Source organism: Papio anubis, chromosome 3, assembly GCF_008728515.1.
Source record: "Papio anubis isolate 15944 chromosome 3, Panubis1.0, whole genome shotgun sequence".
Taxonomy (NCBI): Eukaryota; Metazoa; Chordata; class Mammalia; order Primates; family Cercopithecidae; genus Papio; species Papio anubis.
The window spans coordinates 152663691-152681916 of NC_044978.1; positions in this window are offsets into that span (position 1 = coordinate 152663691).

An 18226-nucleotide genomic window follows, 5' to 3' on the forward strand; every position below is an offset into this window, starting at 1 on the left:
GGCAGGCACCTGTAGTCCCGGCTACTCAGGAGGCTGAGGCAGGAGAATGGTGTGAACCTGGGAGGTGGAGCTTGCAGTGAGCGGAGATTGTGCCACTGCACTCCAGCCTGGGCGACAGAGCGAGACTCCTGTCAAAAAAAAAAAAAAAAATCAACTCCTAAAAATTTACACTTCTAGTCATTTTATTTCTATTTGTATCATAAATTAATAACAAAAGGGGTAGATATTTTATTGAGCCATGGTTCTTGAATCAAAACCACAATCTGGAGGTTTCCGTCTCTTAATAAAAGAAGTTAGAACTCAGTGCATGTTACCAGACGTCATTTAAATGACCTTCATTTTTCTCTGTCCAAGAGCAATGTGAAGTATTAGGCCAGAGAGAGAGATACAAATAATCTTTTCCCATGCACCCCATGCTGGTCACAGAAGCTGACTCTTTAAAGTTTGAGTAACTGTCACTTTGTCAGGCATGGTTATAAACTTGCCAGAAAGAACTAGTAAGGAACATTAATATAAGATTTCCCCAGATGCCAATTCTGTTTTCTGCTATATCTCCCTCCTCTTTGAATTTCCTTGTACAGTATTTCATTTAAAATGGAGAATTCAGCTTTCCTAATCCTAAAAAATACTCTTTTATCTGTCTTGGTTTGATACAAATTCTCTTGGCAAGCATATTCATTTTTTTTTCTTTTCTTTTACAAACAGTCTGGCATTTTATAACAAGACACATACAAATATCTTTATAGGTAGACGCATGATCTGATATCTAAGCTTTATCAGGTGACTCATTAATATTTAATGTACATCATTCAATAGGTATTATCCACTTCCTACTTGGAAACTAAACACTTTCCTGCTACACATCTCATCTCAATTAATACATCTAATTGTACATGCTAAAGTTTATTACTTGCAACACTGCTTTAACAAGTACAACTGACTCAGGAACATATGGTAAAAATACTACTTAACTCTCTTAATAACTAGCTTAAAGACCAGGCGCGGTGGCTCAAGCCTGTAATCCCAGCACTTTGGGAGGCCGAGGCAGGTGGATAAAAAGGTCAGGAGATCAAGACCATCCCGGCTAACAGGGTGAAACTCTGTCTCTACTAAAAATACAAAAACTTAGCCAGTCATGGTGGTGGGCACCTGTAGTCCCAGCTACTTGGGAGGCTGAGTCAGGAGAATGGCGTGAACCAGGGAGGAGGGGCTTGCAGTGAGCCGAGATCTTGAGCTGAGATCTCACCACTGCACTCCAGCCTGGGCCAGAGAGTCAGATTCTGTCTCCAAAAAAAAACAAAAACAAAAAAACAAAAAACTATCTTATAACCACTGTGAGCTAGTAAATATTTAAGAATCATCTCTCAGAAAAGTTTTATATGCAACTTTTTTATGTTTCACTAATATAAAGATGCATAGCATACAACACACAAGTAATAAAATATTAGTTCCCTTTTCAGGGGGAGTTTTTGTTAATTTTCACCAAACTCTTAAAACCATAGATAACTGACTGCAATTAGCAAATGAATGGAGTTTCAATATGAATATTGGTTACTATTTTTATTTACATTAGTGGTAAGATGAAAGTAAAATTAATTGAAACCTTTACTTGTTCACCAGTGATACAAACAATCACTTTTCTGAGAATCATAATTTTTGAATACAAAGATAATATGTCCTTGTATGTTGGGGCGGTTCACAATGTAATGGTTACAGATACAATGTAAAACATAATTTGCATTATTAACCTACTTTTATTCATTCTTTATTTTTGTTTTTATTAAATACTTTATTCTACACAATCAACAAAATATTAAATCAAGCCCTGATATGCGGTGTTAATTTTCATGCTGTAAATATTCTCTTCATGAATGAATTACAAGCTACACCCTGAGGCCACTAATAGGAAGTTGGAGAGATGCACATTAGCTTGCCATTATGTAGTGTTGCCATGACACAAATGTCATCTAGGTAAATATTTTTGGTAGCATAAATCACAGCAAAATATAGCGAAATACTTAGGAAGTGATGAATTTAAATAATCTATTTTCCTTATTTTTAATGTAATTTAATTATAAACCAACATGTTTAATTTTAATAATTTCTGCATCAAAAAATTTCTAAAAATTTAATAGTTGGATCTCACAAGTTGATATGAGATAGCTCTCAAACACAATTGTGTATAACTGAAAAGTCTAGAATTGTAGCTAGTTTTAGAGTCAGGAAATAAAATGATGTGGTCAGAATTTTATTTCTCTCATCTAGGGAATAGCTAAGATTTAATTTTATGTCTAGATTGGGTCACATGCTCATATCTGTACAAATTAATTACAACCATCCAGTTGGAATACACTAGTCAGAACTGGGTCATGGACTACTTCTAGAATTTGCAGATTTATCAGGTTCACCTAAACCTCATTGATTCAAACTTAAAAACATTATTCCATCAAAGAAAATTGGCCAAAAGAACTGCTAAACATTTACTGCATACTGTTTCCAAAAATATGTACCTACAGTATACAATACTAACTGGTAATGATAATATGTTTATTGAAAATTTACTGTATTTCAAACACTGTGCTAAATACTTTTATATATTATCTCATTAGACAAAATAATACAACTTTATCATTCATATTATTATTTCTCTTCATTTTGAATATGAGTAAGCCTCTAGTAATATGTTTTTATTTAAGATCACATATGGAAAGTATCAGGATGGGGCAAAAGCAATTGTGGTTTTGCCACTAAAAGCAATGGCAGATTACTTTTACTTTGTAATGGTACATTGTAATATGTGTTAATATCTGTATTCCAATCTTGACTCCAAAACTTACATTTTACATAAAGAATGCAACACACTTAATGAACTCCATATTCTCAACATTAAAAGTCCATTCACCTTTGTTCATGGCCCTTTTGATCATAGTGTCATAGAATATTTTAGCTGCAGAACAAAGCTACCCATTGCCTAGGACATGAAAATAAGTGAGAGGTACTATCAATCTAGGGTAAAAAGAGTAGAACATGTTTCTAATGTATGAAGAATGTCTTCTTTAGGAGATCAATAAATAGTAAATTGATTAGACAAAAACGTAATTGACTAAGTCTGAAAAATGAAAAAAGAAAGATAAGATTAGAGTGGCAAGTAATGGGCTGAAGCTGGGGACACATGAAAAATTAGTACAAAAAACTTACTGGGGAAAAAGTTGCAAATGCCTTTATTTTTGTTTATTTTAAGTCTATATGGCTGGATTAAGCTTTTCTTCCCAAATTCATATATTCCAGGTAGATACAGTAAACTTCATTAGATTTGCTTCCAATAGTTTGTAATCATTGTATAATTAGGGATTTTTCTGCTACTCCAAATATCATATGGAATCCCCGTCATCTCTTAGAGTTTTTTTAAAAAATGAATTTGCCAACATTTTATAGGTAATACAAGTGCAGAATAGTAAAATTATCCGATAAAGGCAAGCCAAGTAATCAATTAATAGATTAATCTGAGAATAAAATTGTCACCTGAAATTCTGCTATGTAGGGGTCATTGCTGTTAAACATGAGGGCCCTCTACTATTGTGGGGCCAATTTAGTTCTGTACACTTTTGGATACTCTCAACTATGACACTATAACATGTATCCCTTGTCCCGAACACCGAGTCTTTTCCTTATTCTTCTACTCTCTCAAATTCTTAAAATTAGACCCAATATTGTCTGAAGGAAGAACTTGGGGCTGGGAATTAGGATGTTATCAATGAAAATGATGTAATCTAAAGGTCACTGGATATCTTTAGATATATATTAATGTAGATGAAATATGGCTAGCAACATAGTTAAAAGCATAAGATATTATGAACAGAAAAGAAGAAGAAGATGAAATTATCTAAACTAGGAAGTATAAAAAAAAATCAAGGACATCGGAAGTGAGCCTGGGGGAGCAAAGGTGACTCTATTTTTTAAATAATAATTTTCTTTACTTATTTTAATAATGTATTTTTTAGAAATTATAAGGCTAGGTATTAAAACTTGTGATATCAGTGTGCTCAAATTATGTCTGCCCGTTGGAGAGTCCCACTTTCATCTTTTCAATTTATACTTTAGAATAATTACTTGTCCCTGTTTAAATGTATATTCATCCCAATATAAAACACATAAATAAAATGATAAAGTAGACTCAATACTTAAAAAAAAAAAACCTTAAATTCTAACATTCTATAGTTCTTCCAGATCTCATTTGTAACACAAGTAACTGATTTTTAAATTAATGCCCCATAAATAGGTTAAATTTATTTTTTAATCTGCCCTCCAGAGAAAAGGGTTGTAGCATTTTATTTTTCAACATATAAAATCAATCTAGATATTGAAATAACCTTGTGATTGGCAGATATTCTAACAGATGATCTAACCACTAATTTTTGCCTATGATTTATAGCAATTTTTTATTTGAATCTGTAGGATGTAAGACACCATTTACACTGAACATGTCACCAAATAGTACAAAACTTTAAGCTAAAAGTAGCTAGGAAATGCATAGGGACTCTTAATCTGTTTGAAACAAAGATTTTATGAAGCTTATCCTCTGGTGAAAGAAAAAAAAAAAAAAGTTTCTTCATTTCCCATAATGTCAGAATAGATAGGCCATTGTTGCACATATAAGTGAGTCTGACTGTAAGAATGAGTTATCCCAAGTGAAATCCTCTAAATGCTTGCTTAAATCTATAGGATGAAAATTTGCAAGCAAGAAAAGTCGCAAAGCAAGCCTTGAGGGAAGGAACAGAGTATCAACATCACAATGAAATCAGCATTTGCCATTTTAAGTCGGATTCTGTAACAGGACTTAGAGAAGCCTGCTGTGTTTAAAAATGATCTTTTGCCCTTGTGTGTATATTTTTCAGCATTGAAATAATCAGTCCTCTTTCAAATATAATTTGATAGCATAATTAAAGTACCCCACTAGCACAACTTTTGGAGCTAAGCTTTTCCTTTTTCCAGTGCAACTTAGAAATTTTTTCACTTGTATTTGATAGCCCAGACCAATTGACTTAGAATTCCCTGCCTGATATGGTAAAGAATTTACTTCTATTTGTGTCTTTTAAAACATAAAATGTTCTAAACTGTCACCTCTAATTATGGTAGCATGTAGGCAATGAAGCCTAACAGAACATCTGACTAAACTAGATGTGACATGTGGGTATCATAATACATCAAATTTGATATAATGCCCTTTTTTAATTTTATATTATGAAATATTTGATTTTGCTTTTTCATATTTTTTTTTTTGCTTTTCTTTTTAGATTCAGTAACATATAAAAATACCATGCTTTGAAATTTAGTGAACCCAAGACCTAATGCCTTGAAGTAATTAACAAATAAGACAACATGTCTTTGCCTGTGCATATGCATTTAAACGTATTTATTAAAACAATCACGTTGGAGGGCTTGATTTACACAGCGTCTTTTAGATATTCAGAGGTTACTTTGGAGCAGCCTTAGCTTTTGACCTTTAACAATGCTCTTGGAAGCCAGTCATTCAATTCTACTGGAATGAGATTAAAACAATCCAAGTGTGGCTGTGTATTCATATGCTTCTCCTTGTGTCCCTCTCCCCTCCCACCACCCCAAGGCTCTGGTAAGGAAATTTTTGTTTTTGTTCTCCAGACTCGTTATATAGGTCTAATTTATTACTCTTTATTCACCAATGTCTGTATATTGTAGTGACTAATTTCTTATTATTCCTCTACTGAGACTCTAATGCAAAATTCTTGTCCTCTTGCGGGGCATGTGATTGTTTCTTCAGTGCCCTGCTGCTCAGATCTCTCCAGGAGGATAGACATGGGCAGGAAGTCGGGCTCCTAACCCACAGCAGTGTCTATTGGTGAATGTTTACTGCTCCTGAAGCCACAGTGGGTGAGTGTTACAGGGTGCTCTTTTAGTTTTGCAGTCTATAGGCTTGTGTTAACCACCTCAATCACACCCTCTACTTTGCTGCAAGGACAGAGGGCTTTCTGTACCCCAGGTTCTTGCCTTGATGGACTGGAAGAATTGGCTCAGGCCTGGGCTTGGAGAATAGGTGTAAAGTTTTATGTAGTGGCAGTGGCTCTCAGCAGATGGGGAAGTCAGAAGGGAGATGGTTTTTCCCTGGTGTGGGGCCATGGAGCTTCTCCAACTGCTCTGGCCAAATTCTGCATCATTCTGCTGGTCGATGGCCTGCTGGCCTTCCGGTGTCTTACACCTGTGTGCTCCTCTTGACATCCTCTCAATGTGTAGCCACTTGTGTGTCTCCCTGCTAGGGTCCTGGGGGTTTTTATAGGCACAGGATGGGGGCATAGCGGCCCAGGGTGATCTTAGGTAATGCAACATTTGGGCAGAAGGCAGGTAAAGCCCTAGCCAGGGACCACGCCATGCCCTCTTTTACCCAGCACTTCCCTTTCCCACTTCTGTGTCATTTAAAGGGACCATGTCTCTCCCTTTCCAGCACTCCCATATCACAGCTACTCATAAAAAGTGTCACTTCACTCCAAGAAATCCATATAAGAAAATTTAAAAGAAGATATAAATGATAATAAATGATAAACATTTATAGATACTTATAATAAAATGGATCATAAGAAAGGTGAAAGGCTGTATAAACTGATTAAATAAAGATAGCTTTATCTACAAATTCAGAGAACATACCATTCCTGCTAAAAATTAAGTACATATTCAACTTATGTTAAAAATGATACTGTAACCAAACTTCTACTTTCGATGAAATCAACTTTTCTGTCAAGTTTAAAGAATGATACTGTATAACATTTCTCACTAACCATATTTTTTCAACTTTTTTCTTTCTATTCTAACAACCCTTTAATTTTCTCAACATTCTTGGCCGATGCCTCTTACTTAATGCACCAAGTATTCAACAGTCAGCTGCTGGGAATGTGACTGATATGGTGGATATGGACATTTCTGCTGCAGTTAAGGACATCAATTGTAACTGAACAGTAACCACAGACAAAAAGTCTTATGAGAAAATGACTAGTTCTCCACAATTTAACACTCTCAGTAAAAACCATCCATGATTACATAATGTAACATTTTTTATTTTGGTATAAATATGAAAAAAATCAGATTCATAATACATTTGTCTTGACTTTTTTTTTACTCATAAAGAAGAATTTTATCAGGAACGCTCACCACTTTCACTGCGTCAGCTCTATTAGACATGATTTTAGATGCAAAAATGTTTCTTAAGTGAGGTTTTATATTGATCTCCCATTATACTCAAGCACTCCCTAACATAAAAACCTCACAAGTACATAGCAAGTTTGAAGATAACAGATTTATAATTTTGATTTTCAACAGAAAGTACTTTATCCTAATTTACTTAGAAGAGAACAGCATATTTAGAAATGAAAAATAGTTGTCACTTTTTAATGCAACTAGTTAAAAATAGTTAACTGACTCTCATAAGGGAAAGGGATTTTGTAGTACTTAAGACAAAAATGATATACTTGTAAATATTACAGATACATTTTAAAGTTGACAAAGTATTCTCAGCCATTTTAAGTTATAATCTATCAAAGCCAAAATTATGCCACTACAGAGGATCCAAGATGATAGGTCTGATCTGTCAGTCATCAGGGTTTGTAACAAATAGTATAGATTGAAGCAGATCAAGCATGAAGTCCAAGAAAATCGTCTAATGCTCTGTTGTGTTGGCAAATTCCAAAGGTGTGGAGATTATAATATTATAAAGTGGTTAGTGAATAGCTTGAGAGGCAGTGGGTTCATCAACGGAGACATGACATAAGTAACAGAATTGCTTAACAAAAGGAAAATGGACATTTTTCAGAGACTATCATCCCACCTGTAATTGTGTAACCAGTGCACAAATGACTTCCTAAGAGAACAGGTATCAATCTTTCTCTGTAGTGATGCATTGAACAGATGACGTTAAGGTATCCAATGGAAGTGGCAGGGTAAATAACATAGGACATAATAATATGAAATCACTGCAATACTTATTCTACTGTTAGAAAAAAATATAACAAAAAATAACATACCAGATTACTGGCGTTGAGGTTGAGCATGACTTTGCAGGAATGACCAGGGCCTAAAATATGCCTCTCAGTTATTTCAATGGGTATTTATGAAGCCACAACTCTGCTCATATATTAGACAAGGTGTTGGAGAAAAAAGAATGAGAAAAAGAGAGGTGTGGTCCCTCTCTGCTGTCACAAAGTTTACTCAAGCAACATGTACTCAAGCAAGCAAGCAACATAGTATATTGCCATAGTGTTTCAATAGGAAAATACGAATTAACTGCAGCAGCACGTTTAGGAAAAACAATTTTCCAAGAAGGATTTTCAGAGACATAGTTATTACAGCAGTAATTACTAATCATACTTAATACATGTAAACATTTATAATAGGTTGTACTTTTGTATATTACAATTCAAATATGCCAACACATTTTCTTTAGTTGATACAAGTTTATCTCACCCCATTACTCCCATTATTTAAAAAAATAGAAGAAAAATACATACATATGCATATATGCACCTATATATATGATAACAAAGTCTCTACTGATTTAAAAATAGTTAATGCTAATCAATTCAAATGTTCTCTCAAAGCCAGCCAAAATTAATAGCCCCTGCTCAGAAATCATACATAAATCTAAAGTCTTCACGCTTATGCTGTACCTTCATGAATTTTTGTTTAAGGAAATCAATATTTTATGCCAAAAATAGAATGCTCCTTAGAAAATAATTGAAAGAAGGAAATTCATCGTATAACAGAAAAGTAGCAGTTGATTGAGACAAAGAGATTGTTATATGCATGAGTTAAAATGCTTAATTGTGTTTGGATCCTATATCAGAAGTAATTTCCTGTCTTTTTAGGTTAGCATTGAGGTGAGTCCCTTGATGATAAAACCATATCATCACCTGTTTTACTCTAAACAAAGACATTTATGAAAATGGTAAACCTGATTATATATTATAGTATTAAGAAAGATCTTGTGTAAGACTGTTACAAATTTTTACAATGCTCCTAATGTCAGCTTAGGTAAAATTAATTAGAACAACCATATCTCAGGAAAATAGAGTCAATGAACAAAGATTATCACATATTTAAGGGAAATAAGAGCAGATGAAAGCTGTTCCTGAGGAATGAAGTAAAGAGAGTTTGAGACAGTGGCAGATGGAACAGGAAGAAAAAAAAAAGAAGATAAAATTGTGACATCTGTTAAAATCGTTTTGGAAGAGTCATTTACACACTATGGATGAATAGCAATTTATTCCTGGAAAATGCTTGTTGCCCAGGTTGTGCAAATTCTCAGTTATGGATAGATTTAGTTATTGATCAATCATACTGCTTTTGGAATTTTAATCTGTTTTGATTTCTTTAAAAAATCGCCATGTATATAAACAAAGTCCATTTACTTGATGGCATATATTAGCCTTAGGATATTTGGAGGACTTGCATCTTGGGAGAGAAGGGCATACCAGAAGTCAGATGTTTTCGGGACAACCCTTTCACCCAGTGAGACAGATTGTATGATTTTCTACTGTGGCTTGCTCCTACTATTTATTTCCATTTCCTTCAGCCCAGAAAGGATTGTTGTAATATATCAAGTTCATCAGCATTTTTTAAATTGTTACATTAATCTATTTAAATTGAGGTTCTATTTTACCTCAAAGATATCTATTACCTGTATTTATCTATCCAATCAAGAGTTATTGCCATATAATGCTTTTTTTCAAACAATTCTGCAATTTCCCGGATGTTTTTAAGAGATCTTTGCTTGCTGGTTAGAATAATACCCAAGTTTTTCTAATCATAGCATTTTTATTTTCTCATTCTTCCTATTAAAATTCTATCCTCTTCATTTACAAAGGTGAATATATTTGGAACTGTCATCTCCAATGAATGGAAAGTAATTAGAAACCCTAGAAATGATATTTGAAATAATTATTACAAAGCATTTTATAATTTGTTAATTTTTCCAGATTTGTATAAAAAGCAAATGCAAATAGGAAAGAAACAAGAACTAGGCTTTCATATATTTTCCAATCTGAGCTGATTTCAAGAGTTGAAGATTAGGTAGTGGTAAACAAGGGAAAATAAATTTAAAATAAGGAGGATGATAAATTTAGAAGCTATCAAAGATTACAATTTTTAAAAATCTCAAAGCTTTTGTTTAAAGAGATTCCCATCAAAGGCATTTGTGTCAAAAATCAAATGAAGAAAGCTGAAATGAAATTAGAAGCATAAGAAAATATTAGAGCTGGAAGGACATTAATAAATCCTTAGTAAAAATAGCATTATACAGATGAAAAAAAAAAAAAAGTCAGGGGTCAAGAAACTTAATTGATTTGTCTAAGGTCACTTTAGTATGTCAATTCATCTTCAAGACCAGTGTTTCTCCAAATAGAGATTAATGAGAAGAAGAAAGAAAAAGCAGAAAGAAGAAAAAGTAGATGTCCACTTTTTTTTTTCTTTTTTTTTTTTTCACCTGGAGGTCCTGATTCATTTGGTGTGGAATGGAGCATCCAAATTTCCTGTTATCTTGGCTAACAGCAGAAAACTATTAAATGGAAGAAAATAAGATGTGAACTGAAGTGGTAGAAGAAAATAAAGGAAAAAAAAAAAAAAGACAGGAGACTTTGTTTTGGACAGTGGTTTATTATACATACATCTCCCTCAGCTGAGTCTCCACTCTTTGGGCAAGTATATTTCAAAATATGTTTAAGAGACTATCACATCCAAATCACCAGACAGGAGATCATAGCTATTCCCAGGCTTTTTTCAATGTAACTTAACAAAAATCTCTATGAATTGTTCCCCAAATTCTGCATTTTTAACAAGCTTCCCACTTATGGAGCTGTCTCCTTGAGTGCAGGACGGACAGGCTGTTTTACTTTATAACTGGGACACCGAGTACAGATCCTGGTTCATAGGCGGTGGCCTAGAAAATACGTGATTGATAAATAGTTGAATTGAATTAATAACTATAATAAGTAGTAAAACTTAATAAATGCTATTTTTTTAAAAATCGTACATATCTACTACTAGATATAAATTTTGGTTGGTGGTGTTCTTCATTTACCAAAGTGTTGGTTTTTCCACTTTTCCAAAAAATGTCAATTGCTATTCTGTACTCTATACAATCAGAAGGGAGTCAGTTTGAACACATAAAAATGACATAATATTCTGCAGTATCAAAAATACACGGCTTGATACTTCAGATTTATTTTTTTTCCTTGAACGATATTAATCAAATAAGTAATTTTGAAAAATCTGAGAGATTTTAATAATTGAAACAAAAATACTAATTATGACAAGAGTAAACATGTAAGGTAGCCGTAGGTTGAAATAAACTTGAAACAGTCTAGTTTCTGTACACCTTTTGCTTTCCCCAAGAACTATTTCTGCAAAATATTCACTAGACTGCAGAGATAACCCACATAGACTATGTTATTAATATGCAATCTTCCTTCCTGAAACAGTTTATATATGCAGTATACAGCATCTGGACCTTGTAATTGAATTTTCGAAGTTTGCTGTGGTTTGGGAGCTGCATATGGGTCAGTAATCATTATCCAGACACCATCATTTATAGTACACATACAATTAATCAACTCATTAATTATGGAAAAAGAGTCTCAGGCAAGGCTAGTACACCTATTTCTTAAACAAATATGTTACCCTTGAGCTGTAAAAGTAGCATTTCCATTAGCCATTGCCTTAGATTATTGTTAGATATTTGTTCTGGGATCTTTTAAAACAAGGCCCATAAGAAGAGTCAATATAAAAATCTTTCAGACATAAGGCCCATCATATATATTCACAGAATTTAATCACTTTCTGGTTAACTCACTGCTCAAGTCAGCTTTGGATCTCTATCTTCTGAAGCTAATGTCAATAACACTTTATTTTTAATTTAACTAAATTCAGCCAACTATAGGAGAAACAAATCATGCTTCTTTTTATTATTAGTTTTAGTAGATGGTTGCCAGGGCAAAATTGGTAATTAGGGACAGTAAAGTATTCTTCAAATATTTTTTTCTTGTTATACATTTGTAAGCCCAGGAGGTTGTTAAATTGAGATACTTTATAGATGCAGAAAGGAAGACCAAAAAATCAGTAAATACATCTTCTCACATTCTTGGCTCATTAGCTAACCTGACCAATTTCCTTTCCTCTTCGTCAAACCCATTTTTTTTGTTTGTTTTTTTGCTATTTTTTCCCTACTCTGAGCAATTTATCTTCGTGTTGCACTGATTCATATTATGACCTACGAAACTCCTTGTAAAAAGACACACATCATGAATAAGAGAAGGAGGCTAATTGTGTAAGATAAATGCCAACCTAAAATATTGACAAAATATAATTTGATTTTAGCTCAAGGTAGAGAGAGGAAGGGCTGTTTAGTAGAATTTTTGTTAAATATACGGTGAGCTTAAGGAAGAGGAACAGCTGTTTGCCATCTTCACTGAAGTCAGATGTAGCTTAGACTTAATATGAGAGACATGAAGAAGAGATTTTTGTCTGTAGATTTCCAATGGGAATTTTAGTTAGAGGACCATGCAACCATAGAATTTTATTTCTTGTAAGATGTAGAGACATGTGAGATAATTTATGAGCCATTCAACTTAAAGGTAGGAGGAAAGATCAATTGGTATTTTAAGGGTTGCTCTTTTCCAATACCACATTATCCTGACTTCTTTGAGCCTCAGTTTTCCATCTCTGAGCTCCTTTGCTTTGAAGTTATAAAATACCACAGAGATCAAGGCTTACACTTCTAGCTGTTTGGGACAATGTCTGGTAGAGCGTGAACAATGACAGAGAGTAAGCTGAGATCCTGAAGTTTTAGAGTTGTCTCTTTTGTCTCAAAATTTAACTTTTTCAAGTTCTTTCAGTGGAGGATTGTGCATGAAAGAGACACCTGCTTCTAACTTATTATCTAGACCTTGTCTATATCTATCTCACCAAGGTACACTCCCAAATACCAAATTTGCCCCAGTTCTCCCTGTGCCCTTGTTTCATGGCCAGTTGTGAAATTTTGTTCTCCATACTACTAAGAAAATAAATGTACAATGTGATAAGTAAATTACAATGTGATATGTAAAACGTGGGAGTTGTAGATTGAAGAAAGCATTTGGGCAAAGAAAACAAAATAAAGTCACAAAATTCTTCAAGATCATTTTAAATGGTTATAAAGAGGAAACAGAACATAAAAAATAAGGTATATGAAGGTAAAGAATTTCGTGGAGGTTTCCAACTACACTTTAGCTATGGATATCTTTTTTTTTTTTTTTCTTTCCCCAAAAGAAAGCTTTTGAGCTACTTTAACATGGACCTTAGATAAGCACTGAAGTTCAATTGGAGAAACAGTAGGAAATCTGAAGCTTCTACTAAACCTCAGGTCATGTGGGAAGAGTTTCAGGAACCATGCATTTCTGCTCACATAACCAGTTTTAAAACCATAGCCCTCAATGTTACAGTCAAGTTTTGAAGTAGCAAAAGGGCATAATTAGATTTACATTGATACCTTTACTATACAGCAATATATGATTTTTTCAAACCACATAAATGGAGACCATTAGAATTCCCTTTATGTCTTTTGCCTTAAACTAACTATCATCAAAACACAATGTAATGCCAGTAAGGCCATGAGAAAAAAAGGGAAGTGCTATTCTGGCCCCCTAATTCGGAGCAGGAGGGAGGGAATCTATCACTCCATGTATATGCAGGGCCGATTAAACCATGTGAGAATTTCTAAGATGAATAAGCAGCTCTCAATATCCTGTTTCTTCTACTTAAATTAATGAAAAAAAGCTTTGAGATGTATTTTAGGGTTTATTACCCTTTTCTTCTTAAAATGTCCATTTCTACCATCTCTGGAGATCTACTGTCTTACTTATCCCTTAAGTCTCTGCTTTTATTAGCCAATGTTCATAACTGGAAGTATCTTCCCACCTCCGTTTCTCCTTCAAGATTAAACATTCTATGAAGAACAGGGTTCATGATTGGTGAATATTCATATATCTGTGTTAACTTATATGGGACAATGTATTAACTGTTAAAATATGAATGTATCATACAAGACTTTTTGATATTGGAGGCTTCACCTATGAGTCCTAACAAAGACACTCCTATTATACAACTTAACATTTTCACAACTAATGACCCATGTCTAAAAATGTAAACTTGAAGTATAACTTTAAAAATTTTGCTTTTGAATAATTATTATGGTTTCAGGTGTTTCTGGAGTCTGTTTTGTTTTCATCTTTTTGATTGCATTAAAAAGCTCACAGATTTTAGGAATTTGGATGTGTGTTATACCAGTCTAGATAATAAATGCTGATTACAATTGAAATACTAGGTCAAGTGAAAACTGGAGCCAAGTTTAAAATTATTTTTATATCTCTTCACTCTTAGCCAGCAAAATACCCATGCTAGATAAGATTATTGTTCAGAATTATTGCTGTCTTCATCAAAGCAGCTCATATATTCCTTGCTAATACCATGTAACACCCACTGCTTCTCTGTGGGAGGAATATACTTCACACCGCAACTGTCAGGGTTGAGGATGTGACTTATTTGGTGTAGTTGTCAGCTTGTGCTGCAATAAGAAACTACCGTAGACGAGGAGGCTAAAACAACATTCATTTCTCACAGTTCTGGAGGTTGGAAGCCTGAGATCAAAGTGCCTGTAGGCTTGTTTTCTCTCGAGGCCTATCTCCTTGGCTTGCAGATGGTTACCTTCTTTTTGTGTCCTCACATGGCCTTTTTTCTGGGTGCACACATCCCTGGTATCTCTTGCTTTCTTCTTAAAAGGACACTAGTCCTGTTGGATTAGGGCCCCACTTTTATGACCATATTTAACCTTACTTGCCTCTTTAAAAGCTGTGTCTTTGAATACAGTAACATGGGCTGTTATATGCTTCAGCATGTGAATTCTGGGGGGACAAAATTTAGTTCATAACACCTGGGCTAATGGAACATGATTTAAAGATTTTGCAGATTCCGAGTAAAAGATGAAAGATCCATTTAATGGTTTTGCTACAGCTCTCTTTCCGCTGCCATGAGGCCACCATGTACTCAAACAGGGCTGCCTCTTTACCCTGGGCTCTGGATTAAACAGGACATTGAACAGAGCGGTAATCTACTTATTAGCATCATGTAAGGAGAAAATCAAGTAAATCTTTTTGTTTTCACCATTTTGATTTCGAGACTTTGATTTCTCTTGATATCACAACTTTGCCCAGCAAGAGATAAGTAATAAAGTAATCATTACTTATAAATAGAAAGCTTTTATTAAATTATGTGGCTTTGGTTTTGGAGTCAGGCTCCAGGCAGCAAGGGATTTAATATTAAAGGTTGAATAAAATGCAGTATCAAACTATTTGGTAAAACTATTAGCTGCAAGTACCTAAAAGGCAATTGATTAAGCAAACAGGCTCCTGGTGATGTTACTAGCATATCACTCCCTCCCCCAACCACTAATTAGCAACATTTACTAGAGCTACAAAAAGTGCTACAAGAAAAAGATGAACTCAGAAAGCATTGGCCAGTTCAGAAGAATTAAAAGAGAAAAAATCCAGAAATTATCAGACTTGCAGGATTAAGATGTATTTTTCATTTCCAGTCTGTAAAAGATAAATTAAGAAATGTTTTGAGTGACAAGTCCAGTTAGGACTCAGTATTTGATTTAGACAAAATCCAGAGAATAGCTTTCATATCCTCGTTGAAACCAACTAATTAAACAACATGCCATAATTCCTTTCAGTTGGACAAAAGGGCTCAATGAAAAGAGACTAAGGATGGAATTTTACAAGAAAGTCTGGTAATTTAATACAACTATATTTTAATTTAGAGATAGGCTTGCCTATGCAAAATATCATGGATGTAACTACAGGTATGTTAAGATGACTATAAGAAAAACAATAAAAATTCCTTTGCAGTTTTAGAGAATGGTTCTGCCAACAGGACCACAGTACAGGATTCAAATGGACCATGGCAATTTAAGACTTAAAATTAGTTTGGAACGTCTAATATTCTACAGACAGAATAAAGGCTGGAAAATGTATCCTAATCTCCCTTGCTCCCCCAGAAGGAGGACATATTTTCTCGAGTCCTTTTCAGATTTTTTAATGGAAGATAAAGGAAAAGGAACAATCTCTCAAAGGTTGTAGTAAAACATTTTGGAGAATAAGAGATAGGGGAGCTACCACTAGAGCGCATAGTTAGAGACTTTGATGAAACATTAAGATTTCCAGTAAGATTTCAGAATGACCTGGTATTATCTGAGCATTCTAGTCTACTATTTGAGAATGAAAGCTTCTGAGTATGTGTGTATAATTGTATGTGTGTATATGTGTGTGTGTGTGTGTGTGTATGTATATGTGAATGCATGAGAGAGACAGAGAGACACAGAGAGAATAGTTATTTTAAAACAGACTCACATTCTTTCACAATTTCATAATATAGTATATACTATTATAGTTTTTGCGTTATTTGAATTTTACCTATGTCAGTGTAGATTTTGTTAAAATTATTTTTATTTCTTTTTTTTTCTGTTATCTCACTCCCTTTCATCTCTCTCTCTCATTCTCTCTGTCACATAACACACACACACACACACACACACACACAGATGGCTTTTTGTAATAAAGAAGGAAACACAACTTTGGGCTAAGCAGCTGAATTAATACGTTGGCTGAGTTGACAATGACCTTCATAGAGAAATCTAAAGGAGAGAGAAGGTAGCATTCTCTGTCCAAAGAGTGAAACCTTTGTCAATTATTTTATGGTATGTCATTTTTTTTCTTTCTTTCTTTTTAATGTTTGGTATCTATTCGACTTTCAGTTGTACCAAACTAATATTTGCATGGCTTTGTAAAAAATAAGATTTTTATCATAACTTTAAATCTGTTGGGTCTTGAGTTCAGCACTCTTCAGGAACAGAATGGAGGATAGTATGTGGATGTAGAGTCTAAGATTCTCAAAGCAAAAAGGAAGACAATAGACAGAATGGGGAAGTTGGTAGACATCTTCAAGCTCATATTTTTGTCTGTGTTAGAGGTATTTATAAATGGAAGTTTCTGAATCCTCTTGTTCTTGAAATTGTGTACATTTGGAACCTACTTTTCAGTTTTTTATCCTAAAAAATTACTTTAAATTTAAGGGGACACATTTATAAATACCTTATATAAATACATCAAAATCTAAAACTTTATTTTTATATGTTAAATATTTATTTGTTGTTTACTCATTTATGTTGACACTATAGTGGTGTTTAGTTTATTATGCTGCTGAAGTATCTTCTTAGTACATGATGGGATATATTTAATACTGCAGAACATTTCTGTACTAGACATCACATTGCCTAAGTTCTGCTTGTGGCCAATATCAGTCTACTCCTCTACAATGAGGAGACTAATGGGAATTCAAAGAGTAAAAAACATATTACATCCCAGTTCCTTGTTACACCAAGCTCATCTGAGAATCATTCTTCAGCTACCTATTGAGTAAGTTGTTTATTGTTAGGGGCCTCTGTTGAAGAGGAAAGGGGTGACTGTAATTGAAGGTGTTTATCTGGGAAGGTTCTGGGAATTTGAGAAAGACGAGGTCCCAGCCCTGAGCCAGTGGGAATGGAATTCAGTGATTAGAAGTCCACATAATGGGAAATAAGATATAATGAAGGAGACAAAGCCAACAAAGTAGGAACATGGAACAAGCTTGAAACAATTGCTAGGAGAAAGCAAACTAGGCCATTGTATCAATGTGCCTATGCAGTATTATTGTAGCTTGTGAAATTACAAAAAGTAAGAACCTCCTTTAGAGAGATTGCACAGAGACATTAAGTTTTAAGTAGCGGAATCAAATTCAGTAAGGCAAAAATAGAAACTGCATTTTATCTTACGATTAGTTTCAAAATTAAATTAGGCATCTAAGCTATCAGGCTGACTATGTATCACATACTTAAACTCAAATTAATAACTATTTATTGTTAGCTTGCTATATACATGTAATAAATTATAGTAAATAAAGAAATAAGAGTAAGACAGACTCAGATTTTCAGAAAATTACATTTCAACTTATGGGGACATAAATCAATGTTTGGATAACTGAAAAAACAAGGTATGCCAAGTTCCACATTAGGTATACAAAGAGATAATTAAAGGGATCCAGTGGAGGAAAACAACTTACCTAGTAGGAACACAAAAGTTTT